The 7,012-nt window shown below is 39.3% G+C and overlaps 1 long non-coding RNA gene across 1 annotated transcript; it reads left to right on the forward strand.

Moving 5' to 3' along the window:
- Nucleotides 1-5,258: 5,258 nt before the first annotated feature.
- LOC143853410 (uncharacterized) lies at nucleotides 5,259-6,061 on the forward strand. The gene is made up of 3 exons (XR_013237111.1): nucleotides 5,259-5,397; nucleotides 5,501-5,704; nucleotides 5,803-6,061. It is a non-coding gene; the product is annotated as an uncharacterized LOC143853410 (long non-coding RNA).
- Nucleotides 6,062-7,012: the final 951 nt, after the last annotated feature.

The following is a 7,012-nucleotide window of genomic DNA, read 5'->3' on the forward strand; positions in this document are numbered from 1 at the left end:
TTGAACAAGGGTTTTCCGGACTTCAGAGTACCAAAGAAGCTGAGGCTTTATAGGGTCAAAACTTTGAAGCTTATTATATGGTCAAAACTAGCCTTAGGTTTTGATTGCAGTTGGTCCACTGTTCCCTTTATTCACTACATATTGCCTTTACAAGCCTGAAGAGTATGTGTCGGCGTTTCTCATGTCTGCCATCTTGTAAATGCACACGTTTTCAAAATGATTAATAAATGCACATTTCTGTCTTCGGTTTTCATGGTACAACAGTGTATACACAGCTCGGAAATTTTCAAGGTCTTTATTAGGAATTGTGCAAAATCAAGTGAAGAAAGTAGTAGCAACTAAATGCATTTCCGTTGTTTTCCATTGGAAAGAAAGAACAGGGTTTTGATTTTAAGCAACATCTGGAGCAATTTATCTGGTTTATCAACAGAACAGTGGCTCTTTGTGTTAGTGATTTTGCATTTTCAAAATCATGTATATTACATGTTTTAGTGTTTTGGAAAATGTTTTATCAAAAGCGTTTGGGAAAAAGAAAATGTTTTCTTTGAAATATTTGCTTTTACAAAAGGATGTAGAAGTGTAGTTGAAAAGATAGTCCCACATCGGATGAGAGAAAAGAAAGAGAAGGGCTTATAAAGCACTACCTTTTCTAACTCTTGTTGATTGCACATTGGGTTGAACCCATGGTTGGACCCGCGGGACGGTGCAACGCACCGTTCGCACACGCGCACGCGCACGCGCGCGCGTGGCGTGGACAATGGGCTATAGGGCGCTTTAGTGGCGCTTTTTTAGGCGCACTTTGCAAGGTGTTGTTATTTGTTTATATGTTGATGACATGTTAATTTTTGGTACTGATATTGCAAGCATTCAAAGTACCAAATCATATCTTTCTCAAAACTTTGATATGAAAGATATGGGTGAAGCTGATGTAATTTTGGGTATTAGAATCATAAGACAGGATAATGGTCTTATTCTAACACAATCTCATTATATTGAGAAAGTTCTCAAAAAGTTTAACCATTTTGAATGTTCACCCATTTCAACACCTTTTTACCCAAATATAAAGTTGTATCTTAATACTCGTAGGACTATCTCTCAACTAGGGTATGCTAGTGTAATTGGTAGTCTTATGTATGCTATGACTTGTACTAGGCCAGACATAGCATATGCTGTAGGTAAACTTAGTAGGTTTACCAGTAATCCTAGTTTTTCTCATTGGAATGCAGTCTATAGAGTTTTAAAATATTTAAAGAAAACTATAGACTATGGTTTATGTTATAGTGGGTATCCAACTGTAATAGAAGGATACTCTGATGCTAGTTGGATAACTGAGCGTATAGACCATTTATCAACCAGTGGGTGGATTTTCACCCTTGGTGGGGGAGCAGTCTCCTGGGCCTCTAAGAAACAGACATGCATAACAACTTCAACTATGGAAGCAGAGTTTATAGCTCTGGCAGCATGCTGTAAAGAGGCGGAATGGCTTCGGAATTTGTTATTGGAAATTCCGTTATGGTCTAAACCAATGCCATCGATTTATGTCCATTGTGATAGTCAGGCCACACTATCAAGGGCATATAATCATGTTTATAATGGTAAGTCCAGACATATAGGACTTAGACATAGTGCTATAAGAGAGTTACTTACTAATGGAGTAGTAACTATTGATTTTGTGAGATCGAGCCAAAACTTGGCCGATCCATTCACTAAAGCTCTTGCAAGAGATCTGGTGTGTAAAACATCATTAGGGATGGGGTTAAAGCCATTAACCAATAGTCACCAATGATGGAACATCAACTCAACACTTGAATAAACATCAAGTCTTGAGTTCAATGAGTCCAAGTACATCATATGGAGTGATTGCAAGCACTATAATCTGTATTATTTGCCATCCCAAGGTAAAGTGCTTGGTACCTGTAATGTTTAAAAGGAGAAGGCTGAGTATTTAAACTCTTAATAGGCTTATAACATAGTGTTGGAGTGTTTTAGTTACAGGGGCACTCTTGATAAGCCTACCTATGTGAGTGTGGAAGTGGTGCCGCTTCCTATGAGACCTGGCTAGTCTCTAGAGCGCTCATGAAACCAAGATATAGACACAAGGCCAGTACATGTGTCGGTTTTAGAAATTGCCCAAAGAGGTGAAATCTTGTGTGTGAGACGTATCCGGTTAACCAAATAGAATAGCTAGTTCAAAGATACGTCTACTATGCAATTCTGGTTAACTTTGATATGTCCTCACTAAGTGAAGGTTCAAATCGAGAGATACCTTCATCTATGCATAAGATTTCCAAGCCTGATGAGAAAATTTTCTTTGATTTTGAAAATGGTGGGGGATTGTTAGTGATTTTGCATTTTCAAAATCATGTATATTACATGTTTTAGTGTTTTGGAAAATGTTTTATCAAAAGCGTTTGGGAAAAAGAAAATGTTTTCTTTGAAATATTTGCTTTTACAAAAGGATGTAGAAGTGTAGTTGAAAAGATAGTCCCACATCGGATGAGAGAAAAGAAAGAGAAGGGCTTATAAAGCACTACCTTTTCTAACTCTTGTTGATTGCACATTGGGTTGAACCCATGGTTGGACCCGCGGGACGGTGCAACGCACCGTTCGCACACACGCACGCGCACGCGCGCGCGCGGCGTGGGCAATGGGCTATAGGGCGCTTTTTTAGGCGCACTTTGCACTTCGCACGTACGCAACGTCGCGAGGAGCGATTGGAGCCTTTAATTTTTTCAGATTTGATCTGCACCGTTGGATCAAGATGAAGGTGGACCGGTCAAATGGTTCGCAGGCCCATCAAGCTGAATGGTTCAGTTGGGTTGGGCTTCGGTTCGGGCCTAACGGTCGGCCCAACGGGCCCATGACTCCAACGGTCAAAGGGTGTGATCAAATGGGTTGTGTCCCTTCCCCCAACGGTCATGTGCCAAGGGGGTGCGATCCACACCATAGATGGTTGATCTAACGATGACTGGGTTGGAGAGAGGATTTACTCAAACCAACAGTCACCTCTAGAATCGATCAGGACCATTCAATATCAATGGGTGCGATCTAACGGTCAGATTTCAAACATTCTGGAAAGGTGCCCTGTAGAGGTGTTTTTCACACTGAAAAGACACCAGATGGTCTATAAATAATGTGCAAACTTCTTATTTCAGATAGAAATCGAATTGGCAATTCTGACTGATTTTACACTCTCTTCTACACTCCTACAAAAATCCCCAAGTATTTCTACATACTGTTTTTCTTTTGTTTACTGTTCTAGATACTGTTTTTCTGCAGAAACAGAATCTAGAGATTTCTCTAAGGCTTGAAATTTCGGAAGGGCATTTCGGGTTTGATTCCGCTAGTGCTACGCGTCATCAAACATTAGTAGGGCTTCCCTACTAGGCTTCATTGTATCTTGGAGGCAATTCGCGGATCCCCTTTGCACACTACTAGTGGGGGCGAATCTTGTCTTAAGGAAAGTGATATTACGCCTTGAAGCAACAAGTTTCTGTTTTCTATCATCAACAGTACCCTCAACAAATTCTCCAACACTTTGATCACTACGCGTGTACGTCTCGGCTTCTTCTTTGATGTTCGTTATTTCCTTTTTATTCAATCTTCCTCATTTCTTGTCCCCCACTATTTTCATCATCTTGGTTACCAATTCCAACACATTCTTATGCAAGTGAAGTTTATGGTCACAAGTAGGTTAAGTAAATTCTGCAATGATGGTTGACTGAAAACCAAAAGTATGCCTGAAACTGATAGAAATATCATGCGAACGTCCATAGTGGGACTATGAGGTTGCTTTTGTCTGGAAATATGGCAACCAGGTTCATTGTTATATATAATTATTTTAGTAGTTTAAATCAAAATCTGGGCCATGTGAAAGGAACATGTGAAAAATATTTTTTAAGTGTAATTCAAGATCTTTCTAAATTGGAAATTTCCTAAGTAGGGAAAGCATATTTTTTCTATGATTTGGCCAACATGTTGAATTTATTGCCGACACGACACCCGTGTCCTCACGTGTTGACATTCCGTTAGACACTTTTAAGTGCACTGCTAGAAGTATCAGTAACTTTATATGTAAGTATGTGTATGCGTGTGACACTATTTTTAGATTTTTAGGAGTAGCCATGTCAGATACCTCGTATCTGTGTCGAAACTCGGCACACAAATCCATGTCCACAAATCATGATTATATGTACTTTCTCTTTTAGCCCTGCCCCCGTTTCTAACTTTTTGGAGTTTGCCGTGTCCGACACTCCGTGTCCGTGTCGACACGCGACACTCGTGTCCATGTCCACAAATTATAGATATTTTTTTGGCTTGGATTGGTGAAGTGTACTAGGGGAAAGAGTCCATAATTCCCAACTAGCACCATGCCCATTGTGATGCATGGGGCTGAACATTGTTTTTGAGACTACAGCTACATTGATTGGACAAGTAACTTTGAAATGAAATGTATCTTAACTACACACAAACTTTTACATTGGCTTGTCAACTGTAAAACCCATCTATCACATAAGTGTCTTCAACCACATCAACACACATGCAACATGAGCCGACTCACTAGAACTTGCAATGGCATTCTGCTTCCTCCCCCCCCCCACCAAAAGGTACAATCTTCTATATTCTAGAGTCTCTTACACTGGTTGAAAACGTTCATGGAGAATTAAAAGGTCGTGGAATCAAATACTGGTACCTATTACACTGATGTGGTAATCAAGCAACGACACCAATTATTAAAAATAGAAATCCTGAAGTGAAAGTGTTTGAAACGCATACTATGAATATGGGTCTTGTTAAGTTAGAGGAAAACTGGTCTTTTAGGCCAAATGGGAGATGTTGGGATTTTATGTGGCCTTGGAAGCCATTTTATGTTGCATACCTTAATGTCCATCATGCGATTGATGTAAATTATTGAACATCCTTTGAGCTAGTGTGACCGTTATTTCCACAGTAAGCGGGGTGTTGGGAATGCGTACTGAACTGATTGAGCACAGACAAGTCCCTGACACTGGATTGGGATTTTTTTTTTGGGGGGGGTTTTGTCTCTCACTCTTTCTTGCAGTTTTGTACATTTACTTAACTTCCTTGCAACTTCTCTATTTGTGGTGGAGTCCTACTAGATGTACCTTCATCACACTAATTTGTCAATATTATAGAAATCTAATTCTGACACCATCCTTGATAGTTGCTTTTAGTTTAACGCATTTATCCACTGAATAATCATTGTGTGTTTTCTTCTTTTTGGTAATGTAGTCCCTACCATTTGGGGGTGTGAATCACAGCGGATTTGGAAGGTTTGCTGGCGTAGAAGGATTGAGAGCTTGCTGTCTCGTAAAGTCAGTTGTAGAGGATAGATGGTGGCCATACATCAAAACCAAGATTCCAAAGCCGCTTCAGGTCTGTAACAGGAGAATTTTGTTTTAACACAAACAAAATTTCTCGAAAATTACTGATGTTATTTATTTGTTTTTTTTTTTCTTTTTTTGTTGGCCAACCATAGTACCCTGTCGCGGAGAATTGTTTTGAGTTTCAGGAGTCTCTTGTTGAAGTTCTCTATGGCTTGAGTGTGTGGGACCGACTGCGGGCGTTGGTTAATGTCTTAAAGATCCTTTCTGAGCAGAATTCTCCTGCCAGTACTGTGAAGAGGAACCTATGAGTTCATGATCGAGGCCAGCTTGGCTCATCAAAGTTGTTCAATGTGTTGGTGGGTATACTGAATTTAGTTTCAAGAGCTGTTGGTCATCAATTGTGTTCTCCTTGTTCCATACCATGATACTTTCTACTTTCTTGGTGCTGGGTTAGCTCCTCAAGCATTGCAATCCTTGCAGGTAGTGGACCGCTACCACAAGGGTCAACCCATATCCATGACTCAATCCCCTGAGGTGTATCCACATGTGAAGTTGATTGGTCATGCTAGGCTTGGAATAGCTTTGAATCTTCCCCAGGTTATAAGTTCCTCAAAAATGACAAAAATTAACCAACATAGAGAAGATGTTTTAAGCCTACAGCCAGAGAAAATATTTTACTCTCCTTTTCTTCTCGTTTCTTTTATTTATTGTCCTTTTTCAATCCATTATAAGGTATCTTTTATTCCTTCAAGGACTGAGATTCAATTGCAGACCTTTTGATATTTGAGAAAATGGATGGGTGCAAAATTGGCAAGTTGGCCCTTTTTGATAAACATTAACTAGACCAGTTCAGCTATAGTAATTTGCACTAGAAAGAGTTTTATATGATGTACTTGAGATTATTAGTTATTCTCTCTATTTTTTTTTATGAAAAATTTCAGCGAGTCTGGCCCTTTTTGATAAACATAAACTAGGCCAGTTCAGCTATAGTAATTTGCCCTAGAAAGAGTTTTATAGATTGAGAACATGAGATTATTAGTTGTTCTCTTTATTTTCGTTTTTATGAAAAATTTCAGCTGGTAATGTCAAAATCTTAACTTTTCTCAGACAATTTTAGGTTCCTGTGGGACCCGATCCCGCGAGAGGGGTGGGGCGCGAGCCGCCACGCTCTCTCTTGGTCTCTCGTACCCACGCGATTGGCGTGTGCATTTTATTATTGGTTTTAATTCATCTTTTACGTGAACTTGGGATCACTAAGGCAATCCGAATTCCACACAAAAGAGACTGACAGAGTCGCCACCTAGATGTGGGATCTAGGACCCATAATTAACCAGAAATCTGGTTACAATAATGGAAGGTATGGGGAGTTATTCACCACATGCACCATTCCTACCCGATAATCGGTCTTCAATTCCAAAAGCTAATTCTTTTAAATTTATTTTAAATGGCTCATTCAACTCTTAGTTAATGTGTTATCTATGTGACATGCATCCTATGATCTAATTTCATTATGGATCCTAAATGTGTATCTTGATTCCTTAATTTGTTTGAATTCAATCTAGGTGCAAGTTCTCCTAAGATTCTAATTTCATGGAAAGTCCTAAGTAATTTAATTAAGCATTTACAAGAAAATTAATATACAAAACCCCACAATTTGTTATGGA

This window comes from Tasmannia lanceolata, unplaced genomic scaffold, assembly GCF_043159265.1.
Source record: "Tasmannia lanceolata isolate RefF3 unplaced genomic scaffold, GAP_Taslan_0.1 ptg000019l, whole genome shotgun sequence".
In the NCBI taxonomy this organism is placed as follows: Eukaryota; Viridiplantae; Streptophyta; class Magnoliopsida; order Canellales; family Winteraceae; genus Tasmannia; species Tasmannia lanceolata.